General features: G+C 32.6%; 1 non-coding gene across 1 annotated transcript; it reads right to left on the reverse strand.

The window, feature by feature from the left end:
• Nucleotides 1-3,221: 3,221 nt before the first annotated feature.
• On the reverse strand, nt 3,222-3,328 carry LOC139846007 (small nucleolar RNA R71). The gene has a single exon (XR_011758755.1). It is a non-coding gene; the product is annotated as a small nucleolar RNA R71 (small nucleolar RNA).
• Between the last annotated feature and the right edge of the window lie 13,732 nt (nt 3,329-17,060).

Consider the following 17,060-nt stretch of genomic DNA (forward strand, 5'->3'; position numbering starts at 1 on the left):
TGGATAAAAGAACGACACTTGTGGAAATTAGACTATGGGCTATTAATGGGTTTTATATTAACTAAACAATATCTTGTTAATTTAATATATAAACTTATAATTCGACGTATTTATATATAACCACATACGCTTGACTGGGTACGGTGGGCGGGATATCTATAAATACCAATAATTATTCATTTTACCGGACACGGAACTGGATTAATAGTTAATAGACTTATTGAAATAGGGGTGAATTACATTCAAGGGTAATTGGTGTAATTGTTAACAAAGTAGTAAAACCTTGGTTTACACGCAGTCGATAACCTGGTGTATTCATTAAACAAAGTATTAAAACCTTGTTACAATTCGAATCCCCAATTAGTTGAAATATTTGACTTCGGGAATAAGAATAATTTGACGAAGGCTTTCGCTCTTTATATTTATGACTGATGGACTATTATGGACAAATCCGTATGGACATATTAAATAATCCAGGACAAAGGACAATTAACCCATGGGCATAAAACTAAAATCAACACGTCAAACATCATGATTACGGAAGTTTAAATAAGCATAATTCTTTTATTTCATATTTAATTTCCTTTATTTTATATTTAATTGCACTTTTAATTATCGCATTTTTATTTATTGTTATTGTATTTAATTGCACTTTTAATTATCGTACTTTTTAATTATCGCAAGTTTATTTTATCGCACTTTTATTATTCGCAATTTCATTATCGTTATTTACTTTACGCTTTAAATTAAAGTCTTTTTAATATTTTACATTTGGTTTTAACTGTGACTAAAGTTTTAAAATCGACAAACCGGTCATTAAACAGTAAAACCCCCCTTTATAATAATAATATTACTTATATATATATTTGTATTTTTATAAAAGTAAACTAATATAGCGTTAAGCTTTGTTTAAAGATTTTCCCTGTGGAACGAACCGGACTTACTAAAAACTACACTACTGTACGATTAGGTACACTGCCTATAAGTGTTGTAGCAAGGTTTAAGTATATCCATTCTATAAATAAATAAATATCTTGTGTAAAATTGTATCGTATTTAATAGTATTTCCTTGTAAAATATAAAGCTATTTTATATACACCTCGCACGACATCAAGTTATTTTTGGCGCCGCTGCCGGGGATCATCTAGCTTAAAAGCCGGAAGTGCAACGCTAATAAAAAAAAAAATTTCTTATTAAGTTTTAATTAGTTTTTATAAAATATATATATTTTTTAAAATTTTTAAAAAAAATTAAAAAAAACCGAAAAAAAATTAATATATATATATAAAGATATTTTTAAAGATATTTTTAAAATTATAAAGTAGTTCTATTTTTATTTTTTTAATATAAGTTTTTATTATATAAATATTTTTATTTAAACAGAAAATATTAAACAGAAAAAAAAAAGTAAAACGAAACCTGTCGAAACCAGCCTGTCATCTGAATTTTCATATCCCGCGACTCGCGGAGTTTGAAGAAGAAAATTACGCGAGTCGCGGAGCCGTATGACACGGGCACACAACAACCCTAATTTGGCATTTATTACGGAGTTTTAATTATTATTATTAATTAATTAGTATTTAGGGTTAATTAATTTGTTATTTAGTTTAAGATTTAATTAATTTGTAATAATTATTTTTAATTAGTTTTATTTATATATATAAAAGTAATAGTTTTATAAAATAAATAATATAAAAATAATATTTTTATAAAAATTGTAATTTTTACAACTTTTAGTATATTTTTATATTTTGTCCCTTTTTAATTGTTTTAGCGTAATATTTGTATTTTTCGCTCGTATTTAGTTTTAAACTTAGTTTTTGCCATATTTATTTTTATTTATAGATTTTTAGGCTTTGCCGTAAAATCCCTTAAGTGCTTTTCTTTAGACTAAGATTTAGGTGCTTTAGAATTTTGCGACGCCTTTTTAAGTTTTAGTACCTTTTTAAGTTATTTCCATTTGGGATATAGTTTTTCTTGTAAGCTTTAATATTTTTAGACACCTTTTACCTATGTATCAATTATCATTCCAATTAGTAATCTCAATTTGCGATTATAATTTTAAGTTAGTGATAGTAATAAGGTTGGGTTAGTCGAGTGTTTTTAAGTTCTATAAGTCATTTCTTTTTATTTCTTATTTTCCTACGCCTTTTATTTTTCAACCCTTTTCTTTTTCTTTTACGACGCGCTCTTTTTCTTTCTTATTTCTCGTCATTCTAGTTTTTAGGACTTAGAATTTTTTCTACTTCTTATCTAAATTTCTTAAAATTACGAAAATTTATTTTAAGTGGTTAAATTGATAGACATCAAAATTTTCTGGTTCGTAGTAATAGTTGGATTTGTACGTGGACCGGGTTATTGGAGCCAAACAGTCCTCAATTATATTGAGACCAAACGAATGCTGCCCCTCTGCTGCATCTTTTGGTTATTCGAAACGTGGGCAAAATCAGAAAAGTCTATTGATTGAATAACTTATATAATTTTTCTTTCCTTTTAAAAACTAATAGGATATTCAGTGAATGCACCGAGCAAGACGTTCACCACCTTTTGTACGTTCACCACCTGTAACTAGATCAAGACATTTAGCAAATATTACCGCCGTTGATTTTTCTTTAGAATCGTCATTCAGTAGACCAAGTACTCCAGTTCAAATTTCCGATAATCCATTTTTTGAACCCGATCTCACAATTGAGAATCCGGAGAATATTCAGGGACAATTCATAGATCCTGAACCATTAAATTTTCCTCTGGAACCACCAATCATTCAAACAGAGATTGTTAAGGAACGAACCATTAAATCAGAATCCTCTAGTGATTCCGATTCAATAAATTCAATTATGGAGAATACGGAACCTTTAAGTATGGAAGACCGAATGAGAGCTAAACGCACTGGCCAAGGTCACGCAATTACTCATCCAGACATTAATGTGCCAGATTATGAAATCAAAGGACAAATTCTACACATGGTGACTAATCAATGCCAATTTAGTGGTGCACCGAAGGAAGATCCAAATGAACATCTTCGTACCTTTAATAGGATCTGCACTCTATTTAAAATAAGATAAGTTGAGGATGAACAGATATATCTCATGTTATTTTCCTGGACTTTAAAGGGAGAAGCCAAAGATTGGTTGGAATCGTTACCTGAAGGGGCGATTGATACATGAGACGTTTTAGTTGAAAAATTTCTTAAACAATTCTTTTCGGCATCTAAAGTCGTAAGACTTCAAGGAGAAATTGTTACGTTCACACAGAAACCAAATGAAACTCTATATGATGCGTGGACAAGATTTGAAAAGTTATTAAGAGGATGTCCGCAACATAGTTTAGACACCTGTCAAATAGTACAAATATTCTACCAAGGATGCGACATCACTACAAGAAAAGACATAGATATAGCAGCTGGTGGTTCCATTATGAAGAAAACCGAAACTGATGCTTACAAAATTATTGATAACACTGCTTCCCACTCACATGAGTGGCACCAAGAAAAAGATATCGTTAGATCATCTAAAGCAGCTAGAGCCGATTCTAGCCATGACTTAGATTCCATTTTCGCAAAGATAGATGCTGTGGAGAGACGAATGGAAAAGATGACTAAAGATATACACTCAATACGAATTAGTTGTGAGCAGTGTGGAGGACCACATTTGACAAAAGATTGTCTCAGTATTGAATTAACAATGGAACAAAGAGAGAATATTTCATACATAAACCAAAGGCCTGGAAATAATTATCAGAATAATTATCAACCGCCAAGACCGATCTACAATCAAAATCAGAACTATAATCGAAATATTCCATACAACAACCAACAAGGTCCTAGCAATCAACAAGTATCCAACAATACTTACAATCAGCAAAGACCTAATTTTCAAAACAAACCACCACAATCCGATGATAAAAAGCCGAATTTAGAAGATATGATGACAAAGCTAGTTGAAACTCAAACGCAGTTTTTCACATCTCAAAAACAAACTAATGAACAAAATGCTCAAGCATTTAGAAATCAGCAAGATTCTATTCAAAATCTGGAACAAGAAGTAAGTAACCTAGCAAGGTTAATAGGTGAAAGAAAACCGGGAAGTTTACCTAGTGATACAAATGCTAACCCCCGGAATGAAACAGCTAAAGTCATTACCACAAGAAGTGGTACAACACTTAAACCACCTGAAATACCTGTAACTTCTGATGAAGCTATTCCTATTCCACAAGAACCACAACCTGATCAAGATATGGAAAAAGAACCGGTAGTTGAAAAGGTTAATGAAGATAACACAGTTAAGGCTAAACCTTATGTTAAACCATACCAACCACCACTTCCTTACCCGAGTAAAATGAAGAAAGAGAAACTTGAAGCCGAGCAATCCAAATTCTTGGATATGTTTAAACAAATAAATGTAAATCTTCCTTTTATTGATGTGATTTCAGGAATGCCTAGATATGCTAAATTCTTGAAAGATCTAATCTCAAATAGAAAGAAAATGGAAGAACTCTCGGCTGTTACTATGAACGCTAATTGTTCAGCAGTGCTGTTGAATAAGATACCAGAAAAACTATCTGATCCAGGAAGTTTCACAATTCCATGTTTTCTGGGTAGTCTTAGTTCAATAGAAGCATTGGCAGACTTAGGTGCTAGTATAAATTTAATGTCGTATTCACTATACACTAAACTAGACCTTGGAGAATTGAAACCAACAAGAATAAGTATACAACTAGCCGATCGATCAATAAAATATCCTAGAGGGATAATGGAGAATATGCTAGTTAAAGTTGGTACTTTAGTATTTCCAGTAGATTTTGTTGTTCTGGACATGGAAGAAGATTCTCAAGTTCCTCTCATATTAGGAAGACCATTCTTAAACACGGCTAAAGCAATGATAGACGTGTTCGGTAAGAAATTGACTCTAAGTATAGAGGATGAGAGTGTTACCTTTTCAGTTGATAGAGCAATGCAACAACCACAATCTGCAGATGATACATGTTATTATATTCAAACTATAGATGCACATGCAGAATTATTAGAAGAATTTCCAGAATTACAAGGAACAGGAGAATGTTCTTTAGGAGAAGGAACTGAACCAATTGATGAAGCTGAAATGTTAGCTACACTTATAGCTAATGGATATGAACCAACAACAGAAGAAATTCAAATGCTAAAAGAAGAAGACAGATATCGATATAAATCATCGATAGAAGAACCTCCGAAATTAGAGTTAAAGCCACTTCCAAACCATGTGGAATACGCTTATTTACATGGTGAATCTGAATTACCTGTAATAATATCGTCTTCTCTTACTGAAAATGAGAAATCACAACTCATTTCTATGTTGAAAGCTCATAAACCAGCCATTGCATGGAAGATTCATGATATTAAAGGAATAAGTCCTTCGTATTGCACACATAAAATCCTTATGGAAGAAGGACATAAAACATATGTGCAACGCCAACGAAGACTAAATCCTAATATGCAAGATGTAGTTAAGAAAGAGATTATTAAACTGCTAGACGCAGGTCTAATTTATCCAATCTCTGATAGTCCATGGGCAAGCCCAGTTCAATGTGTGCCTAAGAAGGGTGGCATGACTGTCATTACAAATGAGAAAAATGAGCTTATTCCTACTAGGACTGTAACAGGATGGCGTGTGTGTATTGATTATAGAAAATTAAATGACGCCACCAGAAAAGATCACTTTTCCTTACCTTTCATTGATCAAATGTTGGAAAGATTAGCCGGAAATAGTTACTATTGTTTTCTAGATGGATTTTCAGGATATTTTCAAATTCCAATAGCACCCGAAGATCAAGAGAAAACCACATTCACGTGCCCTTATGGTACTTTTGCTTACAAATGCATGCCATTTGGACTTTGCAACGCCCCTGCAACCTTTCAAAGGTGTATGATGGAGATTTTTCATGACATGATAGAAGAATGCATGGAAGTTTTCATGGATGACTTTTCAGTCTTTGGTGATACATTTGAAACATGTCTAGCTAATCTTGAACGAATGCTTATTAGATGCGAACAATCAAATCTAGTACTTAATTGGGAGAAATGCCATTTCATGGTTAAAGAAGGCATCGTTCTTGGTCATAAAATTTCAAAAGAAGGAATTGAAGTGGATAGAGCTAAAGTAGATGTAATTGCTAAACTTCCACATCCCACCAATGTTAGAGGAGTTAGGAGTTTTCTAGGGCATGTCGGTTTTTACCGACGTTTCATAAAAGTTTTTTCTAAAATTGCCACTCCTATGAATAAACTCCTAGAAAAGGATGCTCCATTCATCTTTTCAGATGAATGTATCAAATCTTTTAATATTTTTAAAGATAAACTCACTAATGCGCCGATCATGATAACACCAAATTGGAATCTACCGTTTGAACTGATGTGCGATGCAAGTGATTTTGCAATGGGAGCCGTTTTAGGACAAAGGATTGAAAAACGATTTCAACCTATATATTATGCTAGTAAGACGTTACAAGGAGCACAAACAAATTACACAACTACTGAAAAAGAACTCCTTGCTATTATCTTTGCTTTTGACAAATTTCGTTCATATCTCGTTCTAGCAAAAACGGTGGTCTATACCGACCATTCTGCTCTTAGATACCTATTTTCGAAACAAGATGCTAAACCAAGATTAATCTGTTGGATCTTACTCTTACAAGAGTTCGATATTGAAATCCGAGATAAAAGAGGAGCAGAAAATCTCGCCGCTGATCATCTTTCTCGTCTTGAAAATCCTGAATTAGAAGTTCTAAATGAATCGGCCATACAAGACAACTTTCTTGATGAATATCTATTGAAGATAGATTATAATGAAATTCCATGGTTTGCAGACTATGCAAACTACTTAGTATGTGGATTCCTTGAAAAAGGATTATCGTACCAAAAACGAAAGAAATTCTTCAGTGATATAAAACACTATTTCTGGGAAGATCCACATCTGTTTAAAAGTTGTCCAGATGGAATAATACGCCGATGTGTATTCGGAGATGAAGCTAGTAAAATTTTAAACCATTGTCACACAGGACCAACAGGAGGGCATTATGGGCCTCAACTAACAGCAAGAAAAGTTTACGATGCTGGATTCTATTGGCCTACAATTTACAAAGACGCACACCTTCTTTGCAAATCCTGTGATGCATGTCAAAGGGCCAGAAAAATAAGTCAACGTGATGAAATGCCACAAAATGTCATACAAGTATGTGAAGTATTTGACATTTGGGGTATTGACTTTATGGGTCCATTTCCAAAATCTCATAATAATCTCTATATTCTCGTAACCATTGATTATGTATCTAAATGGGCGGAAGCACAAGCTCTCCCAACTAACGATGCACGAGTTGTAGTCAACTTTTTAAAACGTCTTTTTGCAAGGTTTGGAACACCGAAAGCTTTAATAAGTGATCGGGGTACTCATTTCTGTAATAATCAACTTGAGAAAGTTCTCAAAAGATATGGAGTAACTCATAAAATCTCCACCGCATATCATCCACAAACAAGTGGACAAGTTGAAAATACCAACCGAGCTTTAAAACGTATTCTAGAGAAAACCGTAGGATCAAATCCGAAGGAATGGTCCATTAAATTGGAGGATGCACTCTGGGCTTTTAGAACAGCCTACAAAACTCCAATTGGAACCACACCTTTTAGACTTGTTTATGGAAAAGCATGTCATCTTCCAGTAGAAATTGAACACAAAGCATTTTGGGCTTTGAAGACATGTAATCTTGATATACATGAAGCCGGACGTCTACGATTAAGTCAACTAAATGAATTAGAAGAATTAAGACATGAAGCATATGAAAATTCGTTAATCTATAAAGAAAGAACGAAGAAATGGCATGATAAAAGAATCAGAAGTTTAAAAGAATTTAAAGAAGGAGACAGAGTTCTTCTTTTCAATTCACGATTCAAGTTATTTCCTGGAAAATTGAAATCAAGATGGTCTGGACCATTCATAGTCAAAAGAGTTTTCCCATACGGAACGATAGAATTAATAAATTCAAATGGGATTGAATTTAAAGTTAATGGTCACAGAGTTAAACACTACATAGATAGTCCGATGGAATTCGACAATGAAGTTAATCACAATTTCGATACCACAGCTAACTAAGTGTGGGGAGAATCAAGTCTTTAAAGGATAATATGTATTTCTGTTAGAGTTAGATTTTATGTTTTCGTGTAGTTCTCGAAAATGGAACTCGAATGGTCTTTCCCTAGCAGACCCTAAAGAACTAGTCTTCTCCCCCCATTCTGAATTTTTATTTTTTTTAGGTTTTTACGAAATGAAGACTGCCTGTGAACTAAACCATGGTCTAATGCTACACGCTTTGATCACTAAACGAAATAATGACACACTTCCGAGTGAAATAGTATCAGTAATCAGAGAAAGATTAGACGGAGTAAGAAAAGAATCCAGATGCGAAGATAATAAGTTACAATTTGGTAAAGAAAAATCAAAATCCGCAGCAAAAAGAAGAGCACGACACCTTGAAAGATGTCACAAATGTGGAAAATGGTCACATGGAGGTAAATGTTCAAATAATCAAACCTATTCAAATACCGAATTTGTTACTTTATGCAGAGACGGACCGTTCATATGTTTAGAAGAAAAAACACTGAATGCTCGAGGTTACGCCTATGTAGCTATGGAAAACCAATTAAACCGACTATCTTATGAATGAGATAGATCATATAACTAAGAATACTATATCACAGGTAAGTCTGTACAGTTTTTATTTTTTATTTTTATTTTTAACCTTTTGATAATAAACGCTAATTTGTTCGCTATAAAGTATTAAATTGGTATTGAATAAAATTAGGTTTGGCGACCAAAATTATTGATATCATTCAAAAATTTATTACATCACTGCGAAATTTAACGTTTATTCTTAAGGTATAAATATCTTTAATCAATCAACCCAAAATATTTCAAAAATTCGTCATGAGTTAAATTAGGTCTTGGAACCGAAATTACTTTACCAAAAAGAGGGGCGCATATTTTTGATAATATTTGATTGATTAAAGTGGGATAAAAGGCCAAAAAGATTTTTAATTTTATTTTTACCATATTTTTAAAATTAATATATAAATCTTAAATTAATATTGTAAACTTTGTAAAATCAATATATTTAAAATTGTAAATATTTGAAAAATTAATATAAGTTTGGTGTGAATTTATAATATGAATTTTTAAATTAAGTTTGGTGTAAATTTTTAATTTTTAAAATATGAATTTTTAATTTTATGCATTTCAAATTTTAAGTTTAGTGTGAATTTTTATTATTAATTTTGAATTTTATGTATTTTTAATTTAAGTTGGTGTGAATTTAAAAACAAAAATTTACTTTATCTCATTAAGTTAAAATATGATTTTTAAAATTCGTCGTAAGTTGAAGACTAGGTCTTTGAACCGAAATTGCTTTACCCGAGGGAGGGACGAGAACTTTTATTATCATTATTTTTAATCTTATTGAATTAAAGTATGCCAAAAACATAAATAAATAAAAAAACTAAAAATCTTAGCTTTTAAAACAATCGCTTGAAAAAGACAAATTTTAAAATTTTGTTGAAGGACGCACTAGGACATCGATCCGAAACGACCTCATCCTAAATAACAAGGGAAACAAAATTTTAAAATTAATTACTTAATTGTTTTAATTAGTATAAGATGTGTAAAAAAAAAAAAATACAAACTCCGCGACTCGCGAAGTTTGAAGGGTAAAATACCGAGACTCGCGGAGTTCCAAAAATACAGAAAAAAATATAAGGGACGAACTGATCAGTCCCCAACCCAACACCCACGAAAATACTGCGAAAAAACCCGAAAAAGACCTCCCAAATTCACAATTTTTAACCGTTAATCATCAAATCTTTTACTAAAATCATGTTAAGAAGGATGCTATCAAGGAATTACTCAAGAAAAATGGTAAATTTCTACACCTAAACACCATTTAATCCGAAAATTAGTGTTCTTGAGCAATTTTATACCTAATTTGATTTTGATGCTTTTTAGTGTAATTATACTTAAATTGTTTATGTATTATGCTTGTATAACCTAGATTGATGCTATTTAACATGATTAGAAGCCTTAAACTTCAAATTTTGAGTAATCTAGGGTTTGTGTTCTTGAGCAAATTTGGGGCTTTTTGATATAAACAGGTTATGGCCGATTTTTGTCATGAATTGTTGCTAAATTAAGTAGTGTAACATGTTTAGGTAGTTAAATGATCCAAACTTTGAGCCTAAACATGATTTTGAGAATTAAAGTGGACTTTTTCAAGTCTAAAATTCACGAACTTGATTTTTGAGAGATAATGTCATTTGAAACTTGTTTAATTGCTAGTAATGATTATTTTGACATGTTATTTGAGTTGAATGCTTATGAACTTGGCGAACATTTTCGTATATGCTTATTTGAAAAAGTGTAGATTTGATAAAAATATGAAAATGAGCTTAAGTTTGATATAAATTGGACATGTCATTGTAATTATTTTGATTGATGATTTTGCTGACACTAATGCATATTTGGATGCACAAAAATGTGTTTGATGTGTTTTGCAGACTTAAAGGGGTGAATCTTCATCCCAAGCTCGCAATGCTCCTGCTGAGAATACGGAACAACAGGAGGTGGATAACTACTACAAACAAGATATACCTCATCCAGTCATGACATTTTCTGATATGCACTTGGAAGATTTGCACCCGAACCTGAGATTTGACAGACTTTGGATAGATTATCCAAAATACCAAAGGGGTTTGCATACTCTTCATTCTAAAGCTGTTGAAGTACCTAGGGTCATAGAATGGGGACCATTAGAAGCTGTAGAATTGGCCGGGCCAATTAGGGAATTACTTGCACAGAGGTATGGTAATTCTACTTTTAACGGTTGGGTACGGTTATTCAACATGCGTAGACCTGTATATAAAGTATGGTGTGAAGAATTGTTGTGTAGTATAGAATTAAATGATCGGGTAGCTAGTTTAACCGATCGATCTTTTATTAGATTTTTGTTAGGAGGTTCGATGCACCACATGTCTTTACTAGACATGGCTTAGCTTTACGTATATATACGCCTGAGGAGTTAGCATCTGCCGATTGTAGAGAGTTGATACTAAATGGTAGAAAGATAGACGAAAATTTTGATACGCATGGTGTATGGAGTCAAATGACTAGCCATCACCGATTTAAAGGGGGAAATTACTCTTATTTGGATATAGATAGAGCAGAGTTAAGAGTAATTCATAGGTTTTTAGCCAATTCGATTACACAACGAGGTAAGAACAAGGAAAAGGTAAATGAACAGGATTTGTTTTACCACATGTGTATTCGAGACCCACAAAGTGCTGTAAGTATACCTTATTGTGTGGGTTATTATTTATCAGCTATGGTTAGGGGGATGAGACCGCATAGCATAATAGGAGGTGGTATATTTATTACTTTGATTGCTGAATATCTCGGTGTGGATATAAGTCGGGGGGGATTATTAGTCGAAGAACCAGAACCCCGAGATACAATAGGTTTAAATGTATACCATGGTGCGAAGGTTTTGAAGAGGCAAAATAACGCCGCAGTACAATACCATGGTAGACATCTACAGGTTGAGAGAAACCAACAGCAAGGTAATGTAGGAGGGGGAAATGAAATGGCAGAAATGCAAAGGTTTATAGCTTCACAAGAGTATGAAAATGCTAGACATAGAGCATTTGAAGATTGGCAAGTTCATCAAAACCAAATCATAGCTTATTGCCAACATATAGGTAGAAACTATATTCCTACTCCATCGCCCATATTCCCTCCCTGGTCTATAGAGATCCAACCACCGTATCCTACGTATAACCCAGCCGAATCATTTTATAGCACATATGGTTATGCATGGAACCCCTACTGGTATCAATATCATCCCTAGTCTACTTAGTTTTATTTATTTTGTAATTTGTAATGTTGATACGTTTAATACTTATGTTAATATTGTAATAGTTTTTATTATTTTCTAAATTTTATTATTAGATTTTAATAATTTTTGAATGTGGGGTAATATACCAAACTTCAAAAATATGTATATATGTTTGCAGTTGTACACAACAGGGTAAAACAACGCATTTTCAAAGACTGGCATTAAGTTCAGCAAAAGCAACTAATTTTGACGACAAGATGCAAAATAAATGTGATATAACAACAAGACGGAATGAACAAATGATGTGCACCATTTATCATTCAGCAAACAAACGCCAATATATTTGGAAACTTTGGTAAAATTTAATCATTTTCACACAAATCACCCTCAATAATTTAAATTGTTACTGATTTCTTGCAAATGAGGGCATTGCAAGATCTTAAGTGTGGGAAGGGGTTAAATTCTTTCGGATTTTTAAAATTTTTATCTTAAATACTTGGTTACCATTAAAAATACTAGTAAAGCAGTAGTTGTATTAGAATCTAGTGCTCTCTGATAATAAAGAACAGCCCTAGTCTTATATACTGACTACCCAATTCTAGTAAAATTTTTCAAAATTTTCAATTAAATGAACTCAAAATCATGTTTATACATATTTATGAATGATAAAACTAGGTTTTAACACCGAAATTATTGTTACCTTGGAAAGGACATAAATTGAGAAACAAACCAAAATATTAGAATTCATTTAAAATGGAATAGAGGACAATAAAAAGGAAAATAAAAGCCAAGTGTGGAAAAATTTACCAAGATATTTTAAACATATGTCACATATATCTGTAACAAATAACTGAAAATACTTTTGCTTTGGACTAAACTAAACTGTTTTACCCGATGAAAGAAAAGAAGAGATGGATCTACACGATGAATCAATTCCATCATTAAAAGGAAGTAAAGTCTTCCGAAAAAGAAACGCGCTTCTTGATTTAGGTCAGGAAGTTGTCGTCCAGACCAGCTGTAGGTTGACGAAAAATCTAGAAAAGTCATCACTAAAATCAGCAGGAAATCCACGGACCTCAGCATAAAACAGGGTCGCCAAGTGGTCAGATTTATCCTAACCATGAGAAGGATTTATCTCATATAATGGGGGGGGCACCGTGCAAATTAGCTTGATAAGACTAATGAATCAGATCCCCAGAAAGGATAATCTCCTTAAAGATTAAAAATCAGCTTTTAAGACTGATATTACTCAATCCTTGAGATTGACCTTAAAGATTGAGAATTACAAACTCATGGAATTCGATGATATCTAAACTCGAGCCTGAACGAGAAAATATTTTGATCAAAATCACAAACCGATTTGTTTTCTGAAAACCCATTTTCAATGCATTCATTACCATTGAACGTAAAATCCTAGGAATTCACCTGGAATTCATTAGGTCACCTGAACCAATTCGGATGTCAACCGTAAGAACGGTGGTTGCATAGCATGGTCGAAGACAGGACCTTGTGCCAGACCGGAAAATTATAAGGGTGAGCTTTACTATTTCTCCTACAAAGGATAGTAATTGCGTCCGACACGTTATAGACCATAATTAAACGCATGTCAGGGGACATTGCCTTAACAGTTGCTTGTTTAACGCTTTCCTTTACAACCTGACGGTAGTTTACCGAAAGATAATATACGGAGCAAGTATACTGGACGTGTTGCTTTCCTAATACAAGGTTAGCAAGTGGGTGACACAAAACCATAAGTTTTGAGCTAAAATTTTCAAATCTGAAACCCACCAAACCCACAAAAATAATTTGCAAACACCGGTGAAGGGTTATTCCGGAAAACTTATCTAGGGCAAAAACTAGATTTAATTTTCAAAAGATCAAATGTTTTCATAAAGATCCAATTTCCTTAATGGATCTAAATTTTTATAGTCATGTGGGACTGTAAACCATATCGTTACTACCATTGTTTATACCGCCGTAAAGAAATCACTGATGTACAAAGTGTGAAGAATAAAGAAGTGATTCTAGTATTTCAAGACTATATTGCTTGAGGACAAGCAACGCTCAAGTGTGGAAATATTTGATAATGCTAAAAACGAACATATATTTCATAGCATTATTCCCCAAGAAAGACAAGCTTTTAGTTGCAAATATTCTATTTACAAGTAATATTCGTTTAAATATTAAAAGGTGAAGACAAAAGACAGATTCGACGAATTGAAGACGCAAACGACCAAAAAGCTCAAAAGTACAAAATACAATCAAAGAGGTTCCAATTATTGATAAGAAACGTCTCGAAATTACAAGAGTACAAGATTCAAAACGCAAAGTACAAGATATTAAATTGTACGCAAGGACGTTCGAAAATCCGGAACCGGGACCAGAGTCAATTCTCAACGCTCGACGCAACGGACTAAAAATTACAAGTCAACTATGCACATGAATATAATATAATATATAAATAATTCTTAAAAATTATATATATATTATATTAATATTTAAAATCGTCGGCAAGAAAGAAGCCAAAGCTGGTGAGCTGGAATTTCAAACTCCGCGACTCGCGGAGTTTGAAGGCAAAAAATGCCGCGAGTCGCGGAGTTCCCCTGGACTCAATTCCCTATAAAAGCAAATGCAGTTTGATCGCAAAAACCATCCAATATACCCATCCATCTATCTATACGTAATATTTATATTTATAATTTATATTTTAATTTTAATTTTAATTCTAATAATAAGGGTATGTTAGCGAATGTTGTAAGGGTGTAAGTCGAAATTATGTCCGTGTAACGCTACGCTATTTTTAATCATTGTAAGTTATGTTCAAACTTTTTAATTTAATGTCTCGTAGCTAAGTTATTATTATGCTTATTTAATCCGAAGTAATCATGATGTTGGGCTAATTACTAAAATTGGGTAATTGGGCTTTGTACCATAATTGGGGTTTGGATAAAAGAACGACACTTTTGGAAATTAGACTATGGGCTATTAATGGGTTTTATATTAACTAAACAATAACTTGTTAATTTAATATACAAACTTATAATTCGACGTATTTATATATAACCACATACGCTTGACTGGGTACGGTGGGCGGGATATCTATAAATACCAATAATTATTCATTTTACCGGACACGGAACTGGATTAATAGTTAATAGACTTGTTGAAACAGGGGTGAATTACATTCAAGGGTAATTGGTGTAATTGTTAACAAAGTAGTAAAACCTTGGTTTACACGCAGTCGATAACCTGGTGTATTCATTAAATAAAGTATTAAAACCTTGTTACAATTCGAATCCCCAATTAGTTGAAATATTTGACTTCGGGAATAAGAATAATTTGACGAAGGCTTTCGCTCTTTATATTTATGACTGATGGACTATTATGGACAAATCCGTATGGACATATTAAATAATCCAGGACAAAGGACAATTAACCCATGGGCATAAAACTAAAATCAACACGTCAAACATCATGATTACGGAAGTTTAAATAAGCATAATTCTTTTATTTCATATTTAATTTCCTTTATTTTATATTTAATTGCACTTTTAATTATCGCATTTTTATTTATTGTTATTGTATTTAATTGCACTTTTAATTATCGTACTTTTTAATTATCGCAAGTTTATTTTATCGCACTTTTATTATTCGCAATTTCATTATCGTTATTTACTTTACGCTTTAAATTAAAGTCTTTTTAATATTTTACATTTGGTTTTAACTGCGACTAAAGTTTTAAAATCGACAAACCGGTCATTAAACGGTAAAAACCCCCCTTTATAATAATAATATTACTTATATATATATATTTGTATTTTTATAAAAGTAAACTAATATAGCGTTAAGCTTTGTTTAAAGATTTTCCCTGTGGAACGAACCGGACTTACTAAAAACTACACTACTATACGATTAGGTACACTGCCTATAAGTGTTGTAGCAAGGTTTAAGTATATCCATTCTATAAATAAATAAATATCTTGTGTAAAATTGTATCGTATTTAATAGTATTTCCTTGTAAAATATAAAGCTATTTTATATACACCTCGCACGACATCAATAGTCCCCAATGTCCAAGATGCAACCTAGAGCTAGAAGACGTGGAGCATGTTTTTTCCTTTGTCCTTCAACGTATGGGGTAGAAATTTGGCAACCTAGACATGACATGAAGAGCATAGTTATGGTGATTTTTGCTTCACTACTATGGTTGATTTGGCGATTTCGTAACGATGTTCTATTCAACAACACATTGTTAAATAGGAGTACTTTATTTGATTCTTTTCGTTTGTATTCTATTAACTGTGTAGGGCAAACAGTTAACCTAAAGCATTCCAGTTACACTTTGCGTGATGGATGCGAAGAGTTTCTTCCTAACGGATGTGTGGATAGCAAATGAGATTATTCGATTCCAAAATTATCATTCTAAAAAAAAAACATGCATTTCGAATAATTAAAATATGCAACACAATTAATTTAAATTAATTAAGCTGTAACAATACTTTTCAACAATGCAACACCCCGTCAAAAATCCCTTTAACGGAATGTTAACTCTGGTCCCAGTGCTTGGCTTGACTTCTATGTAACAGCAATATTCTACAGCGGAAGCAATTAATACATGAGAATAAAACACACAAAACGGATCAACAATAATGTTGAGTGAATCTACAGATTTTAGGTAAACAATACAGTATGTTAAAGAAATAATATTCCGAAAACGTTTCTCAGTGGAAGACCACCAAGGTTTAATGTTAAAAATTTGTAGACAACACCGTGTCTCATTTCAAAAGCTTGTTGACACTACCATGTCAAGTTTCAGATATCTGTAGACAATACCATGTCAAGTTTTATCTCATTTATTCGTAAACCACAGTTTTACATAACGTTGTATAGTATCTGAAAAACAGTTATCAGAAAATAGTTTAAGTTCCTTGACAACGAGATTTTACAAGTACAACTCCAAGTTGCGAAACTTTTGCATAATCTATGAGCACCTGAATACTAGCAATGACCCGAGTATAGAAACCATTATACTCGCCTTTACCTCATAAAATGTTATACACTTGTTCGAGTGTATCTAATGTTCAAAATAAATGCGCCACAGTTAATAATGTAGGGTGAGGTTGTCAACCTAACGGATCCGTCCATCTAAATTGTGC

Source organism: Rutidosis leptorrhynchoides, chromosome 4, assembly GCF_046630445.1.
Source record: "Rutidosis leptorrhynchoides isolate AG116_Rl617_1_P2 chromosome 4, CSIRO_AGI_Rlap_v1, whole genome shotgun sequence".
Taxonomy (NCBI): Eukaryota; Viridiplantae; Streptophyta; class Magnoliopsida; order Asterales; family Asteraceae; genus Rutidosis; species Rutidosis leptorrhynchoides.